At 49.6% G+C, this 18,861-nt stretch overlaps 1 pseudogene; it reads right to left on the bottom strand.

The window, feature by feature from the left end:
* Positions 1-13,392: 13,392 nt before the first annotated feature.
* On the bottom strand, positions 13,393-13,511 carry LOC120588915 (uncharacterized; annotated as a pseudogene).
* Positions 13,512-18,861: the final 5,350 nt, after the last annotated feature.

An 18,861-nucleotide genomic window follows, 5' to 3' on the forward strand; every position in this document is an offset into this window, starting at 1 on the left:
GCCCAGGATCCCCTCACGCTCAGTGATTGGCTGGGCGTGGTTCACTTCTCAACCAATGAGAGCCTTGAGAAAGCATGTCTAGAAGGAGCCAAGACAGGAGGGAGGCAGGTAGTGAGGCTACGGACCCACCCCGCACACCGGAGCCACCCCACTGGGGGAGCCAACGCATTCTTTCTTGGGCTTAGGCTTCTGTGAGTTGGACCCAAGCGGGACGGCTGCCCCTGGTGCCTGGGAGCTGGCGGCCTGTCTGGAGCCCTCCAGCAGCCGCCCCGAGCCTCCCTGAACCTCGGTGTCTTCTTTAGTAAAAACAGATGTTTGCGATTAAACGAGAGGGAACATCATGGTTTTATAACGAACTCTGCCTCCTCGTTTGCTAGGCGCCTTACACACATGGAGCGTGCCCATAGCCTCTGGCATGAGGAGTAGGGCCCTGTTTTACTCAGGAAGGCCAGCTTATTTCTGCCGTGAGTCAGAGTGGGCTTGACTCCCAGTCCAGTGTTCCTTCCGCACCAGCACTGCTGGTCTGCGAAACGGACTCCACTGCTGGATGAAGACCGAGAGGCGCAGTGCCCTGGGCAGGTCCCCCAGCTGACGCCCAGGTGCCTTCAGAGGCGCTGGCTGCATTTGCTGGCGAGGAGCCAGAGCTGTCTGCTGCCCCCAGAACACCTGACTCCCTGGGCTCGTTCAGCGCTTTGTCGTATTAATGCTCACAGCTTTGGAAACAGGCAGGGGATGCAGAATCATCATCCACGTTTTACAGATGGGGAAGGTGAGGCACCGAGTCCAGCGTCCCCAAATCAGAGGAGCTGTGATGAGCCTGCCCTTCCTGGGGACCCCAATGCCACCTCTATAGGTTCCTCCCTTCACTTCTAGCTTTGCCTTGTGGCCCACAACACTTGGAATTGATGGCTTGTCTCCGTGTTAGACCTCCAGCAGTGGCAGATTCCAGAAGTGAGCACTCTGCAGCCAGGCAGCCAGGCCCGTCCGGAGCTGCCCAGACTCTTCGGGCTGTAGATCCGTGTGTCACCAAGGAAGTGTGCCGTGGTTACACAGTTTGGGATCACTGGATTAAACGGGAGGATTCAGGACTTCTCAGAGCCTTCGGTCTGCTAACAGGCACCGTGGCCCCAGACAGAGAGACGGCATCCCATATTTATTCGACCATGGAATCTGCCTTTGGGCACAAAGTCACCCTCAGCACCACATCTTGGTGCCCGCTCTGGGAACCAGTGGCCCAGCACAGTCCAGGATGGCAGGAAGCCTGGCTTCTACTTCTGGTCCCACACAGACAAACCCTCTGCCAGTTCAAGTCCTCATGGCCTCCAGCTCCTCGCTGGTCCCCTGCCTCCGGCGGAGCGTCCCCTTCTCTCCTCCGCTTGCAGCCAGAGCCACCTTCTGAGCACACCCACCCTTGCCCTGCTGCCCTGCCCCTCGGCTCCTGCCTCCCTCCTTCCCACCTCCTGCTGCAGCCATCCAGGGCAGCCCTGTCCCTCTGTGTCTTTGCTCAGGCTGTCCCCTCCAAGCCAAGGATGTCCCCCAGGCCCCCACACGCATGCATGCCTTTGCTTTATTGAAAGAAATGTGATTAGTGGGTCTCAGGCTTCTTAATGGGGCCTGAGCCGCTGCCCATCTCCACGCCTGATCCATAAATAGCTCCACCACACTCCTCGAAGCCCAGTGCTGCCAGGATCAATCGAGTGATGGGCAGAGGCTTCTCCAGCTGACAGCTCCTGAGGGGGCTGCTGAGGGTCGTGATTCCACGCCTGGCAGGAGGGTCTCGTTAACAGGGGCCTGAGCAGCAGGCTGCTCCAGGACCAGGCAGAGGAGATGGGAGGACAGTTGCCCACGCCCATGGCTGGACCTCCTGGGCAGTGGGAGGGCATCCGTCCAGCCTCCGCTTCTGGGTACCCGGGCTTGTCAGAGCAGTGTTCTCCTGGGCACATTTGCTGACTAGATTAATGAAATGGATTTGGGAACAACATACCGGTGGCCAGGAAATGGCACTGGTGACCTTTGTCCAGTCACTTCCCCACCACCAAGTGCCTGAAATAACTGGACATTCATGGAGAGGGGACAGTTATGGAACTCAACCCAGCTCTTCTACCTTCTTAAAATTAATAATCATCAAGTAATAAATAAAACAAAAATTAAAGATAACAACTTCCGCTCTTAAAAATAAACAAGACGATCGAGAAGACACAAACCACAGTATCTTGGGGAAGCGGCCCGGTCAAGTGCCCTCACCTTGAACTTGGGCGTGAGATGGGGTTAACCGCTGTGGTTGTTGACAGGATGACACCGTCGGCACAGTGTCAGCACAGAGGAAGGGGCAAAGACAGGGTTTGAAGGAGATGCGGGCACTCTGCACGGAAACAGCCTGTCCCCACAGCGTATCCATGTGGCCAGGCTGTCCCTCACAGCTGTCGGTTCTCCCAGGGAGACCTGGATCCCACTCGGGCGGTGCAGTAAGTACAGGTGGCCTGGGACCAAATCCCAGGCTGTCATCTCGCCCGGTGTGGCCTTGGGCAAGTGAGGAGCCCTCTCTGCACCTCTTCCCCAGCTGGCTCGGCAAAGGGAGAAGGCCGGGCCCACGGGGTGGCGTGAACTGAGGCGCGTGCGGCTCCCGGCAGAGGCCAGGCCGGCGTGTCCCGCGTGCAGAGGGCACGCTGCCCTCCGCTCCCTGCCTAACGGCCACCACATGCGCACGGTGGGGACGCTACTATGCAGCCAGCTCCCTGCAGGCGGGAGCTAACTTTAGCCCAGTCACATGGCGTGTTCGTGGGGCCTGTGCCCGAGTTTACAGAGCCTGGCAGGGGGTGTTCAAATAGTTTCCCTTTCCAGAAGCCTGGTTCTCGCCTCTGCCATTTTCACCTTCGTGTGGCAGAAGGTATTTTTGCGAATGCAGCCGAGGTGGCAGCAACTTCACAGCGTGACGCCGTGGCCCTACACACACCGCTGCTGTTTGGGGACTCGCAGCTGTGACACTGGTGTCATTACGGGCCTGTCAACTCCCAGAGAGAGAGAGAGAGAGAGGAGGGGTGGGGTGCATCTGAGGCCCCCCAAGATCCCAAGACTGAACCCCAGGTCCCTGGCCGCCCCTGCCCACCCAGGAAGAGTCTCGGGCCCCCAGGCTGGTCCGGGCAAGGCACCGTGTGTCCATCGCCAACAGGGCTGTTGCTGGTGTCCACACCAGGCCTCGCTCGCGCTCCCGAAGGACAGGGCTGTCCTGCCTGTCTGTGTCCCCAGCAGAGAGGCGGGTTTGGGAAACATCCAGCAAGAGACGCCGGGAGGGCCTGGGCGCTGCGGAGCTGCCCTCTGCCTCCAACAGCAGCTGCCAGGAGTGCCTGGGGGTGCTCCCGGCCGGCGGGTGCTGGCGTCTGCGACACAAGATGGCCGGCAGGGAGCAGGGTGTGGAGCGGGGGTCCACAGGTCACATGGGGGCTGCGCAAGCCCAGATCAGCTTAGACTAGGGGACCCCAGAGGGCTTCCCCAGAGGGCCCTTTGCCTTCCAGCCCCCGGGCCCCGGAGCGGGCTCGTCCCCAGCTCTCACGGCTGTTCTGAGCACGCGGGGGGCGGTCCGGCCCTGAGGACGCGCACGGTGGGTTAAAGCCCCAGGCCGGGCTGGACGGAGCACCCCTCGGCGAATGCGGGGACCACAGCCCGGAGAGGTGGCGGGGTTCCCGGTCGGCCAGACCCCGGGCGCCTTCCGCCTGAGTCCCCTGAGCTCAGGGCCCCCCGGGGGTCCCCCAGGAGTTGTCGCCGCTCAGTCCAGTTCGCGCATCCAGCGCCCACGAGAGGCGTCGGGAGCCAGCAGCAAGGGCCCGGCCGAGGTGGAGCAGGCCGCCTGCTGAGGGAGCCAGTCCCTGGGCCACCGACAGGGCGACAGGGCGACAGGGCGACGCGGGAGACAGCTGGCTGCAGACGCGGCGTGCGGCCGCGGGGGCGCTGTCGGCGGACGGATATTTGGGGTTCAGTGGCCAGGGACAGCCTCCCCAGGACTCGGCATTTGAACTGAGAGTTGAATGACATGGTGGGCCCCAGGGGAGGGTGTCCAGGCGTGGGGCGGGGCGGGGGGCGCCGTGCCCCGGGGTCAGGAGAAGGGTCTCGGCTCCTTCAGGGAAGGCACGTGAGGCTGGGCTGAGGCCCGTGAGGGGTGGCGGGGCCGAGGTCAGAGGTCGGGGCCGCATCACAAGGGGGTGGCGGAGTCGAGGTCAGACGTCAGGGCCGGATCACAAGGTCCTCGCAGGTCATGCGAAGCCGATTGTCGCTGGTGCGTTCCCAGAAGCCCACGCGTGCACTGTACGGAGCAGGCAGCTGTCACACCGCACCCCGCTGGACCGGGGTGGCCCCCACCTCCTGCCGCGCGCGCAGCAGGGCCTGGACGGCTCTCTGACCTGGAGGAACAAAGGCCCCCAGGAAACGGGTGGCCAATTAAACCAATGATGACTCCAGCTCTGACGACAGGAAGGTTCTGGGGTGCAGTCGCCAGCCTCCCGGAGGCCACCGCTGGGTGTCTCGTGCTGGCTGCCGAGGTCTGCCGGGGTGGGGGAGAGGAGCTGGGTGAAGTCACTGCAGCTTCTGATGCCGCCTTGCTCCCAACGCCCTAGGACGGGCCTGGCAGACACCGTGTGACTTCCACAGCACCCCGAAGGATCCCCAGATCCCTCCCCGACCTACCCCGATGGCTAAAATCTCCTTAATGGTGGTAGATTGGATCACTGGCTCTTTTTATTAAAAAATCCTTTAATCCTTCTCATTGATTTATTCTTGATCACCAACAACGCTTTTTGCATAAAAGCTAAGAAATAGAAGAAAATATAAAGAAAAAAAGAAAAAAAAATCCTAAGGCTTTGCCCCTGACTCCAGGTCTGGGAAACGCTGACCTTCCACCCTGAAGCCAAGGGCCGCTGTCGGAAGAGCCCAGCTCGAGGGGCCCCGGGGGGGGGGGGGGGGGGGGGGGAGGAGCAGGAAGGGCAGCGACGTTCGGAGGTTCGGGGAGGGGCAGGGAAGGGAGGAGGCCACGGGAGGAGGCAGGAGGCGCAGACGCCGCGGGCGGAGCCCACGGCCACATCACAGGCTGTGCGCTTTTTCTTTCTGCCACACTTGGTCCCCACAGTGCAGTCCAGATGGAGCGAGGCAGAGATTCTGTCCCTGCCGAGTCGATGACAACTGCGTCGTCCTAACATAGCACGAGCAAATATCCCCAAATCTGGGCTGACTCAAGCATGGGCATGGGGCCTGCGATGCTGGGGGGGTGGGGGCTGGGGAGGACCCCTGGGGAGGAGGTGAGCCGCAACGCAACTGTCAAGAGCCCAGCCCGCAGGCCTGGCCCAGACCTGAGCGCCGGCCTTTCCTGGGAGGAGCCCCTAGACTCCGAGCCTCAGGCCCTTCCCTGGCCAACCTGCTGGCGGGGACCACGAACATCCAGGGGGAGTCCCCGTCACTGACAGTCGCTGGACTTGAAGCGGATGGGCTTTGGGGTGAGAGGATCTGGGGCTTGCGGCCTGCTTCGCCACCTGCGGGCTGCTCGGCCTCGGGCCTGGTGCTTCACCTGAGTCTGCTTCCTCAGCTGTGAGACGGGGCGGACTGTGTGTTCTGAAGCTCTTTCCAGAGCGCCTGGCACAGGTGAACCCCGAGTGAAGGGGAGCGGGTCGAGCTTGTCTGCGTCCCTGGCCTTAGCTGCCCTGGCTTCTCCAGATGCGGGGGCACCGGTCGCTCCCACCCACAGTGCTGGGAGTTCACGAAGCCAGCAGAGCGGAGGCAGCGGCGGGACAAACGGGCATCAGACAGGAGGGGCAGAGGGAGGCCCGAAGTGCAGGCTGGAGAGGCGGGGGAAGAGTTGAGGAATCGGGGAGGAGGCAGGGGGTGGGGCGTGGGGCAGAGGGCGGGGTGGGGGGCTGACCCAGGGTGCGGGTCCCTGACCGGGTGCGGGTGGGCGTCTGGCCGGTGTTTCGGGCCAGGGTCCTCTCTCCCAGGCTAGATCTGAGAGCCTGAGGACCAGAACAGACATACGCTCGTTCCCTCCTCCTTGACACAGAGCATCTACGCATCCTGGCCGGGTCCTGCAGGCTGCAAAGGAGAGGTCAGGGCGCTCCCGCATCACAGACCGAGCCGCTGTGTCCACGCTGGCTTCTGTGGTCTGTCATCAGCCCGGTGCACCCACTTCCCTCCCTCTCTCCCGCAGCCCATTCTGGGCCATCTTGACCCACGGGCCACACAGCCAGCAAGAGCGAAAGGACCAGGGCCAGGGGCGAGGGGCCAGCCCTCCCTTCACCTCCCGTCTTCCCGCCTCCTCCAGGAAGGACCGTTTGGCAGCGGAACTCAGCTGAGCATTTGGCTTCCACGCTGCCGGGCCCCTCCCTTCCCGCGTACTTGGGGTCGGGTCTGCGTCACCGGGGTCACCGGGGCATGGCGGCTCTCCCAGCCTCTCCCAGCCTCTCCCAGCCTCTCCCAGCCTCTCCCAGCCCCCGCCCTATTTCCTCTCACAGGTGGAGTCCTCCCTAGGAAATCTTATGTGTTCAACTGCATCTCAACATCTGCTTCTTGGGGGGACCGAGGCTGATACGGGAGCATTCCACAATCCGTCTGAGCCTCCAAAGAGCTGGCAGAGAAACATCACAGCTTCTGAGGGGGCCCAGAGCCACCCAAGACGGCAACAGTTACACCAGAGAGAGACCCCGACCTCCTATCGGTTTGTGAATCAATCAAGATGGCACGGACTACACAGCATGTTATGGACAGCAACCCCCCAAATCCATATGGGGAAGTCTTCACCCCTGCAGAATGGGATTTAGAGTGGGGCGATCAGGGTCAGATGAGGCCACGTGGCTGGGGTCCTCGTGACGGGATCAAGGCTCTTAATAGAAGAGGAAGAGACCAGAGTGCTCCCCCCGCAGAGGGCCCAGTGAGAAGGGGGCCACTGCACGCCGGGCCTTCACCAGGTGCCGGCACCCCGATCTGCAACGTCCAGCCTCCAGAACCCTGAGAAATAAACATCTGTTGTTTAATCCCACGGTCTGCGGTGTTTGCTATCGAAGCCTGGGTTAACTAAGACACAGCGGTACCAACATTCTTTTGAATTTAAGAAAAATCAGTGGCTTAACATTACAAAGGCTTATTTTTTGCCCATGTGTGTTAACAGGCAGTGCGGCTCGCAGAGGTCCGAGACCCAGGCTGAGAGACACGTGTTGCCACGGGCCTGAAGGTCTCTGCCCAGAGACGTCCTGCGTCACTACTGAGTACATTCTGTTGGCCAAGGCATGCCACGTGGCCAAGGCCGGACAGTCCAGTCCAACTCAGCAAAGTCCTTCATTCCAGAGTCCCCAGACCTGGTGTCATTCGCCTGCGAGGCAAAAGGAAGACATTTGGGAGCGTAGCTCCGGGATCCTCGTCTATCTGCCCTCCCCCCACCCTGTCCCTCGCGTGGGGAAGACTCGAGAGCAGACTCTAGGCTGAAAATAAATGAGACACAACAGAAAAATGAACAAAGATGACAAGGGGAAAGATGCGGTGGTAAGCAGTGGACCTTGGTGTGAGGGTAAATTAAGCCAGAATGAGTAAGGACAGACCTGTCTCAGACGGTGCCACCTCCGTGCTGAGGGAGGGTTCCCGACGTAGGAGATGCATACTAGAGGGGGCAGTCCTAACGACGGTCTATTTATAAGAGGGACAGCTCAGCAGCATCCACGAGTATGCGCAGGGGAGTTCATCCTTGAGGGGGAAGGGACAGGAAGAAAAGAATTCTAGAAATGTCGTATAGGACCGCAGAGGAATAACTAGGGGGAAAGAGCACATCTGACTGTGGGCAGCGGCTGGCGTCTCATTGTCAGTGAATGGCAGAGAACTCTCCGTCTGGTTCTATAAACAGAGACGAGGAAGGGGCCGTCAATGCGACGGACGGTGTCGAAGGGTCTGCTCGGGCGCCAGAACAAAATGCCACAGGTCGGGGAGCTTAAAGAGCAGACAGTTGTGTCTCACGGTCCGGAGGCCGGAAGTCCGAGACCGAGGCTTCACCCTGAAGCCACGGGTCTTGGCTTGCGGGTGCCCATCATCCTGCCGTGTGCTCACGTGACTTGTTCTTTGTGCGGGCTGGGGAGGGGCAGGGGAGCGCTCCGGTGTCTTTTCTTATAAGGACATTAGTCCTATCAGATCTGGGCCCCACCCCTAGGACCCTACTTAACCCTAATTACTTCCTCAGAGGCCCGATCTGGAAACCCAGCCACCGAGGGTTAGGGGAGACACGACATCCAGTCCGTAACGGAAAAGCATAAGTAGAGATTAGCTTAGTAATAATTCACTGAGTAATAATTAACTAATAATTAAGCAATAATTACTAAGTAATAATGGACTAAGTAATAGTGAACTAAATTAACAAAGGAAAAATAGGAGCAGTAACTTGATCAAATCATGAAAAATGAGGAAGAAACAATAATGCAAAATAAATAAATAGCAATAGAATATTGTAGGAACTACATTAAATTTATGAGATAATATCATAAATGAAAAGAACCGAATTCTCTCGTTAAAAGACAGACATTGTTATATTGGGTTCAACAAGCAAAAGAAGCTCATTTAAAGCTATTTATTAGAAATAAGCTTAAAACAAGATAATATTTTAAATATTTAAAATAAATTGTTGGGAAATGTTTACAAGGACAAAGCAAATGAAAATAAAATAAGACTGGCAGATACTAATCTCAAAAAAGTTTAAAAATATTTATACGTGATAAATTAGAACATTATACAATGAAAGAACCGATAGCCGTAAGCCTATATTTTTTAAGTAGAGTGAAATACATCAAGCAAAACATATTAGGAAAGAGAACTTGATAAAAATACAGTGAGAGACACCTGTACAACTGCCAGAAACGCACAAAAGTATTAGAAATTAAGAAGCCATCCACTGTACGGCATGATCGCTGATCGGATCCTAGTTTGAACAAATCAGATTTTAAGGAGTTATTTTAGGGATGATTAGGGAAATCTGAAAATGGATGGAATTCTAGAAGATCTACATCCCTGTAATTGTCTCATATGCAGTAATGGGATGTGGTTACATAGATAAGCATCCTTCTTCATCAGCAAGGCAAACTGAAGTATCTAGGGGCGAAACACCATGACACCTGTCATTTAATTTTAAATAGCTCAGTAGAAAATAAATATGGCAAAATGTATACAGTTGCTGAATCTTGCAGATGGATATATTGTATATATACATTGTACTTGTCTCTCTGCTTTTCTGTACCTTTGAAATTTTAAAACAACAAAGTAATAACACCAGAATTAAATAGTGCAACCAATAAATATGAATGTATATGTAATATACAGTTTTACACATTTTCAGATAGTGAATACATTTTCATATGCCCAAAACAAAGTCCATTGATGAAAATCAGTATGTAATACGTCAGTAAGAAAACGTCACCAAACTAAAAGGTGCAGGACAAACGTTTTTCACAGGCCTTAATGTTCTGGCCACATCCAGTATACGTAGAAATAAATAATAAAAAGGGAGCTAAAAACATTTTAATTACCTGCAAATTTAAAACATTCCCACACAACTCTTAGATCAGAAAGAAAATCAACGGAGAAATTACATGCTAGTTAGAAAACAGAACACAACAAAAAATGCCTCATATTAAAACACATGGAATCAAGTTGGCACAGCTTAGAAACGCAGCCCGAACACCTTCATTAGAAAGAGGAAAAGACTAAACATAGCATCATCTTCAGTACTTGTTGCAAGAGATTAGGAAAAGAAACAACAAAAGAAATAAAATAGAAAAAAATTATAAAGAACTAAAATTGATGAAAAAGGAAAAATTTTAAAGCAGTGGATAGCATATGTAAATGCAAAAGTGTGTTCTTTGAAATGGCTAATAAAATAGAAAAAAACCCTCATGAGTCCAATTACAGAGAATGAAGAGAAAGAGTAAAATCAAACGAGATTAGGAATGAAGAAGGCAGACATACCAGTATAACTACAGATACGGGGGAGATAAAAAATAATTATGACAGAATATCACATGCAACTCTGTGAAAACCTCAGGGAAATGGACAATTTCCTACTAATAGTAAATTACCAAAATCAGCCCAAGAAAAAAACGGAAAATTTTAATAGACCAATTACCGTGGAAGAGATTAGAAGGTGATTGGAGGTCTATCAGTGAAAGGCACCAGAACGGGACGGGCTCACAGCTGAGTTTTATCTCATTTCTAATGAACGAATCATTCCAGGGCTGTTTGAACTATCTGGGGCCATAGAAAAAGACAGAAGGGAAACTTCCTTATTTATTCTGTGCACCTAGAATTACTTTAATATGAGGAGCGACAGACAAAGGGCACTTACGAATGGAAATGAACCTATCTCAGTAAAATACTAGCAAATGGAATCCAGCAACTGATCAAAAGCAGACTACATCACCGTTCAGGTTTATTGTGGGACTGCGGTGTTTGGACGGGACCCTCGGCCCCGGGGACATTTTGTAGGCATATTGTCAGCCCTCTTCTCCGAGCATCTCTTGGCACGATGGAGTCAGGACGTATGATCAGGGGGCTCAGACGAACAGGACCGGACAGAACTAAGACCCTAGGATCCTTCATATCTATTAGCAAACGCGAAGGTTTTATATGGAAATTTTACAGGGTTTATTTCTAAAAACAGGCTCTAAAAGGTAGTATTGTTTTGACATCTTACAAACATTCCATAGAAACAATTCCGGTCTGATTCAAAATCCACCGGTGGAAAGGCTATGAAGGAATTGCTTGCTTTTAATTGAGCACCAGAGCACAGGACATGTGCGGGGCGTATACTCCATCTAACATCACCGAGCTTTCACAGCAGCTCTGTAGGGAGTCGATATGATTGACACGGGGGCTCGGAGAGGTGCGGCGACTTCCGAGAACACTCAGATGGTGAGGGCAGAGTCCGGATCGAGACCCTGCTGAGACTGGCTGCAAAGCCCAAGCTCTGCTGAGACTGGCCGCAAAGCCCAAGCTTTTAATGGCAAACGTGGAAGCCACATGTGGAAGTCCCCCGGTGACTTCCTGATTCGTGGGGGGCTCTGATCCCTTTCCTCAAAGCCAGGAGCAATGAGGTTGACACAGGATTAGCTATCAGGAGACCCGGGTTCTATTTCGTGCTCTGCCACCAGCTTGCTGGTGTGTTGGGGCATGACTTTGAAATCCTCTGTCGCCCATCTCTGAGATCCTGTTACCGTAGGACTGTTCTCTGCAGGGCCAGCTGCGTGGCGCTGTCCTTGGCGCTGTCCATGGTGCTGCAGGCGCCGCTGCCTGCGGGCTCCGCTTCCCCCATCCTCAGAGGAGCCGGCCTGGGCAGCTGCCAGGAACATTCTGCGATTAATCAGCAGGTTTGAAATGGCAAACTAAACTCTAAAGGTGGAAGGGAGAAGGGAAGAATTCTTTATGGGTTTACTGAATCAGTGCCAAAGGATCTTTCTTTTTTTTTTTTCACCCAAAGCCACGTTTTTGGCAATTCTCGTCACCTAGGCCTGAATTGAACATCTCAATTTTGGGAGAGAAGCATAGACTTAAGTTTCCACTGTCCATGGGAATAAATGGAACATTATCTAATTCCCCAGGCCCCCTGTTTGCCCCTTTCAAATCCCATCCTTCCCCTTTACCCAGAGAGAATCAATGCTAAATTTGTGTCAACTGCTCGCTCGTCTCTATTGTATTTTTTAAGACAATTTGTGTATGTATCCTTAGTAAATACGCTGACCTGCTTTTGAAACTCCATGTAATTAGAACCGTGTTGCGTGCATTCTTCTGTTGCCTGCTTTACTGCATCAACACCACGCTTTCGAAGTGCATCTATGTTTCTGTATATTCACCAACATATAGTACTCTGCTACACAAATATGCCTCAATGTATTTACATTCCATTCTTAGCATGGCACGAAGATTTACGTCCTTTTTTCCCATTGTGAAAAATTCTGCTATAAACGTTCTGGTACATGACTCACGTGGCACAAACCACTAAGTGTTCATTGAAATATGTCCATGGGAGTGGAAATGCTGGGTCACGGGGGCATGTCCAGTTCGGCTTTACGAGGAGTGGTAGAGACTTCCGGTCCTCACTACAGCCCACTCTCCCTCCTCCCTGTAGGACACACGCCCCATTTGCAGTCAGGTGGCGCCACGTAGCTTGCTCTTCTCTGTGGATTGTGAACAAAAGTGACTTACATTATTTCCAGGTCGAATCATCTCATTCTAGTGTCAGACCCTCCTGATAGTTCTCCTAGTTTGTAACTTGTCTTTCCACCTTCTTCATCTTTTGATGAAAAAAGTTCTTAATTTTAACATAGCAGAATCGATCATTCTTTATGACTTGTTTTTTGTCTCTCATTTCAAACATCCATCCCTAACTCAAGATCATAAACGGATCTATAATGTCCTCTAACTTTTTTATAGTTTGGCTTTTACATTGAAGTCTTAACCTAGAATAGATTTTTGCATATGGTGTGTTGTGGGGTCCAGTGCCTCTTTCCAAGCACAATTTAAGGAAAAGTCCACCATCTTCCCATTGGGATGTGATAGCAATGTTTCACACATCATGTGTCTATCTCTGCATCAGTCATTTCTGGGGTAGCCATTGGTCCATTTTTCTATTCTAATGTCTACTTGTTTACCATTATAATACATTATAATACATTTTGACTTATTCTTCAAGAGTATGTTGGTGAATATTGGGTCTTTGCATTTCTACATAAATTTTAGAATCAGCTTGACAAGTTTCACCAAAAGAAATTAAGATTTTTATTGATGTTGCACCGAATCTGTAGATCAATTTAGCAAGAATTTACATCTTTGTGAGACAGCCTTACAACTATTTGCTTAGACCTTTAATGTCCTCCAATGGATTTTTATAACTGTCTCCATAATGGTCTTGCATAGTAAAGATTTATTCTCGGGTTCTGTATTAGTTTCCTATCGCTGCTGTAACAAGTTACTACAAACTTAAGTGGCTCACACTACACAAATTTGTTATTTTACAGTCTGGAAGGTGGCTGTTTAAAATGAGTCTCACTAGGCAGAAATCAGGGTGTCATCGGGCCCGTGTTCTTCATGGAGATTGTAGGGGAGACTCCGTTTCCTTGCCTATTCCAGCTTCCAGAGGTGGAGGCGTCTCATGGCTCGTGGCCCCTTCCCCCATCTTCAGAGCTAGGACATCAGGCTGATTTCTTCTCATGCTTCCACCCCCCGGGTTCTCTTCTAAGGACCCTGGAGAATACATCGAGCCCACCTGGATAATCCAGGATAATCTCCCTTTCTTTGAATTTTTTTATTTTTTAGGCAAGGCAACTCTTAGTTGACCTTACAGATGGCAAGGACCTTGTCAGCTTACAATCCCTTATTTTTAAAATTTTTTTATGCCTGCAGCACCTGGTCTTCCTAGGTGACCTCCCACCCAAGAACTAACCAGGCCCAATCCTGCTTAGCTTCCAAGATCAGACAGGATCGGGCTCGTTCAGGGTGGCGTGGCCATAGATGATCTCTATTTTAAAGGCGGGTGATTAGCAACTTTAATCTTAAATGTGCCAGTAAGTACTTTCTGCCATATAATCCAACATACTCTCAGGCTCTGGGAATTAGGATGTGGACATCTTTGGGGTGCCATTATTCTGCTTACCACAGATTCTTTAAGATTCTTTATATATTTTGTAGTTCTATAAATAGTCGCTTTTATTTTATTTTCTAGCTCTTTGTTGCTGTGGTATCAAAACGCTGTGGTTTTATTCTTATATTGATTTTGTAGCCAACGACTTTGCCGAGCACTGATTAATTCTGATAAATCTGAAAATTCTTTATGAGCTTTTAATGTAATAGATGATATAACGTGCAGATAATGACAGATTTGTTTCTTTCTTCCTGTGCCTTTTACTTGTTCATTCTTTGCGTTTCTGTGCTGGCATGGACCACTCATACGTTGTTGAATAAAAGTGGATGTAACGAGCATCCTTGCTTTTCCTGATCTTAAAGAGAGAGCTTACAACATTTCAACATCAGGGTTTGCTTTATGTATATTTTTCATAGATATCCCTTTATCAGGTTAAGGAAACTCTCTCTTGGACCTGGATTGCTAGAAATTTTGCGGGGGAGGGAAAAGGTTGAAAGTTAGGAAAGGGTATTATTTATTGACTTTTATCAAGGACTTTTCCCTTATATAATCATATAAGGATGATCATGATTCTTCTTCGTTATTGTGGTGAATTTATTAATACCGTTTCAACATAAAACCAACCTTGCATTCTCTCAATAGGTAGAACTTGGTCATGATACACTACCTTTTTCACATACCACTGAATCTGGTTAATACTTCAAAGCAAATTCTTGCATCTACGTTAACGTGATTTAGCCTGAAATGTTCAGACAATGCCGTCTTTGTCAAATTTTGATACCAAGGTTATGCAGGCCTCATGAAGAAATGTTTTTCCTCTTTTTCCACATTCTGAAATATTTTGCACATGTTTGGCATTTTTTGCTTCTTGAATTTCCTGGTAAAAACTTTCTGGGCCTAGAAATTTCGTTTTGAAAAGATTTTTAACTACTGATTTGATTTCTTTCATGAATTTGTTCAGTTTTTCTACTCATTATCATAAATTTTAATCTTCATTACATTTCCTAGAAAATTTATATTTCATTTATGTTTTCAAGTTTATTGCCATAAAGTTCTCCCTAATTTCCTGTTATAATATCCTCCTGGGATTGTCTGCAGTATCTGATGTCTCCTCTTTATTTGTCATGTGGTTATTTGTGCCTTTTCTTTTTTTTATTAATCCAGTCAGAGGTTTCTCAATTTTATCAGCCTTTTCCAAAAAGAACCTTTGACTTTTTACTATTGTGTTTTTTCCCCCTATTTTATTAATTCATTATCTTATCTTTATTATATTCTTCTGCTTTCATTGATCTCTTCTGCCACCTTTGTCAGCTCCAGGGGACAGTGCCCAGACACTAACGTCCACACTCTCCTCTTTTGAATATAAGCATTTAAGTTTATAAGCCATCTCTCTAAATCTTGATCTGCATCTCACAGGTTTGTATATATTTTTTTATTATTGTGCAATTTCAATATTTCCTACCTTACACGGTGATTTCTTCTTTCGACCCTGAGTTATCTAGAAGCGTTTCCTAATTCCCAAATACATGAAATTTCTATACTTATCTTGTTTTTGGTGACTGATTTCTAACTTAAGCATTTCGGGTTCAGACAATATATCTGTGTGACAACAGTCCTTAACTGCATACTGGGCCACAGAACCAATCTTGACACAGGTGTTTCATAAAAATGTCTTTCTACAGCTGTTGAGTGAAGTATTCTATATAAATCTGTCAACTGATCGAATTTTTCAAATCTTCGACATTGTTAAGTTTTTGTTTTGTTGCTCTTTCGGTTACGAAGAGAGGTTCGTCTATTCTACCTCCTAGTTCTATCGGGTTTCGCTTTATGTATTTGAGGCTCTATTATTGGTTGCATATAGATCTGGAGTTATTATCGCGTCCTGGTGAGTTATTGCTTTTATCGTCACGATGTTGCCTTTATTTCTAGAAGTAATCTAATTTTTGCTTTAGGCTTTAGGCTTTATTTTTATTAGGATGGTTCCGGTACATCGTTTACTCCATTTTATTTCACCCTTCGGCTCCTTATGTTTTAGCGTCTCTTGTAAACATTGTGTGGTCGTCGTCTAATCTTTTATCTGGATATTTAGTCTATTGTAATTTATTGCAAGTACTGAAATACTTTATTTCTACAACTTATTTTGTAACCACTGAGTGACACATTTGTGTCACTCAGCACATTCTCAGATATTATTCCACTGATATTAATCACATCCTCAGATATTATTCCACTGGTATTAACCACTCTGCCTCATTTTTCTCGACTGCAATATAAAGATAATAACACCATTATGGTTGTGATTTTTTTTGTTTGGCCATTTTCTTTTTTGTTCTCTGCTTTCTTGTCTTCTTTTGGACTGAACAATTAGTTTTCCTTACTTCATTTTTTGGAGCATCTAGTTTAGAAGTTGCACATGCGATTTCTCATTTTCTTAATACTTACCCCAGAAATTGAAATCCCCATAATTAAAGCACCAACGCTTATATCTAAGTTAATCAATATCTTTACCGTCCTCCTGAACCTTTGAACTTGAAGCACCCTAGAAAATATTGACTCCGATTATCCCCTATCATTTATGTGTTATTTTGCTACACGTGCTGAGTCCATTATGTTTTAACTCTGTGCTTCACAGTGATTATTATTTTTACAGTGAATCTTTGTTTAGATTCACCCACATATGTTAGATTCATTCACTTTGTTCCTTTTTTCTTGCATCTCTGACTTTCCGGTATCAATTTCCTTCTGCCTGGAGTTTATTCTTCAGAACTCCCTTTAATTCGGTTTTGGTGATGGAAAACCCTATTTTGTATTTTGGCTCATATGAAAATGTTGCTATTTCACCTAATAAAAAACATTTGTGTCACTCGGCACATTCTCAGATATTATTCCACTGATTTCTGGACTTTTTTTGCTGATGAAAATTTAGCTACCAAATTCCCACTTCTTTGAAGGTAATTAATTTGTCTTATGTTTCTAGCTCCTTTTAAATCATCTCTTTGCGTCCAGTCTTTGAAACTATATTAAGATACATCTATAGTGTCCTTTAAATGTTATGCTTCTTGGAACTTGTTGGGTTTCTAAATATGTGGATTTTTGTCTTCATGGGTTCTCAGAAATTCTCAGTTGTTATTATCTCTTCAAATACTGCCTTTTCTCCGTTCTCTTGACCCTCTCCTCCAGGAACTCTGGTTAGATGTGCGTGAGAGCTTCTCGCTCCGTCCTCCGTGGTAAGGCCCTTGCTCGTTTCCGGTCTTTCTGGGCTGCATTTTTTATAACGCCTTCCCCTCTACCTCCCATTCACTAGTTCTCCCTCGAGCTGGGTTCGATCTGCTCTTCAAGCTAGTCATTAAGTATTTAATTTCAATTCTGTTGTTGAGTTGTAGCAGTTCCATTCGATTATTTTATGACGTTCTAGATCTTTACTCATTTTAATCTTTTTTCATTTTTTGTGGCACATTCAGCATACTTATTTCACAATCTGTCTGATAAAGCCAATATCTAATTCTTTTTCAAGCCTAGGTTGGCTGGTTTCGTGTCTTCCGGCACACACACACACACACACACACACACACGGTGCATTGTTTCTTGTGTGTTTGATGACACTTCTCTTAAGACTCTGAATTATTCGTGATGCGACCCTGGAATCTGGGGTAAGTGGATTCCTCCAGAAAGGATGTGTTTACTTCTGTGCAATGTCTGTTATGTAGTGGCAGGTGTGTGTGTGTGTGTGTGTATGTGTGTGGCCCTTCTGTATGCCAGGACCACTTTCAAGTTAATGAATGACTCAGAGTTTGGGGAGGCATTTGGGGATAGCAGATTCACAGGAGAGACCAGTTTGGGTTGGAATCAGAAGGCCCCTGGTGGGAGAAATTACTCAGTTCACCCCTGCTCAGCTTTGGGCTCCCAAGTTAATGAGGAACAGTTTCCCATGAGACGCCCACCGAGAGGCCCTGGGGTTGCCCTTCTGGTTCTGTGAACTCAGGGCCAAAGCCTCACTCACAGCAACCTCCTGGCTTTTCCTGCCGGGCTGGGGATTTCTTAATTTTCCTGCCAATTCCTAGCATTCTGAATGTGTTTTTTGCAATTATTTTACTATTTGCTTTAATCCTTTAAGACACTGTTAGAGGCCCCAGAAGCCAGGTGACCATGCCCCTCGGCCTCCTCTCTGCTCGCTGGGACCAGGCCTGACATTGTCCTGACCGTGGCTTCTGGGCTGGCACGTTCAGATGCCACGTCTGGTGCCTGTGTCTTCTGAAACCATCCGCAAGTCCAGCCTTTGCTTGATACAAAGAGCTCAGAGTGGCGGGCGCAGAGCTCGCCCTTGGCCGGGCAATCCCTTACTGAGCATGTGCCAGGCAGCCCTGCTTTACATTACTTCACGTTACCTAACAGATTAAGTCGTGCAGGGTCTGCTGTCAGGGAACAGTGATGGCGCGCGGTAAGCTTCCCAGAGGAACGGTGGCGTCCCAGGCGCCTGGCTGGGAGGGGCGGAGAGGGAGCCAGCATTTGCTGCGGACGCGCTAGACGCGCTATCACGGGTGGGGACATGGGGGGGATGAAACCGAACTACAAACATCAAAGTGCCCAGTAAGTATTTTTATGTCCAATCGTTCAGATGAGGAAATTGACGCTTAAATCAAGCACCTTGTCTGAGGTCACAGAGTTGACAAGTGGCTGAGCTGGGGTTCAGCTCCTGGGACATCTTCCTACAGATCTTGGCTCTATGGATGAATTTCAGATGACAGAGCGTGACGGCCGGGTGATTACCGGGCCACTGCAGGCCCGTCCCACCCAAAGTGAACAAATGTCAGGAGAGCAGCGCCAATCCGCGGGCTGGTGAAGCGGAAAGCACACGGTCTGTTTCTGGCCTGGCCTCCCCCGGCCCTCGGGAGGGGGTGGTGCCGGACACAGCAGCTGTGGGGCTGTGGAGCCCAGGAGCCGACGGCATGGGCACCTGGAAGCCTTCCCGAAGGAGGAGGTATTAGAAATAAGCCGGCGCTCTGAGGAGTGGCCCGGGTGAGGCCTGCGGGAATGGCCTCGCTGTCCTCAAGCCGAGGCTGCGGCTGAACCAGGCCGCGGCAGCCTGACTGCCCCGCGAGACGCTGGAGCTTTGTCGTGGGGTCGCGGGGGCCGGGAGCCTGCGAAGCAGGGTGCTGCTGGCGGCATTGTGCGGCTGGATCGTTGGCGGGTGCCGGCGGAGGCAGAGAACCCAAGAGCAGGTG

Source organism: Pteropus medius, unplaced genomic scaffold (assembly GCF_902729225.1).
Source record: "Pteropus medius unplaced genomic scaffold, Ma_sr-lr_union100, whole genome shotgun sequence".
NCBI lineage: Eukaryota > Metazoa > Chordata > Mammalia > Chiroptera > Pteropodidae > Pteropus > Pteropus medius.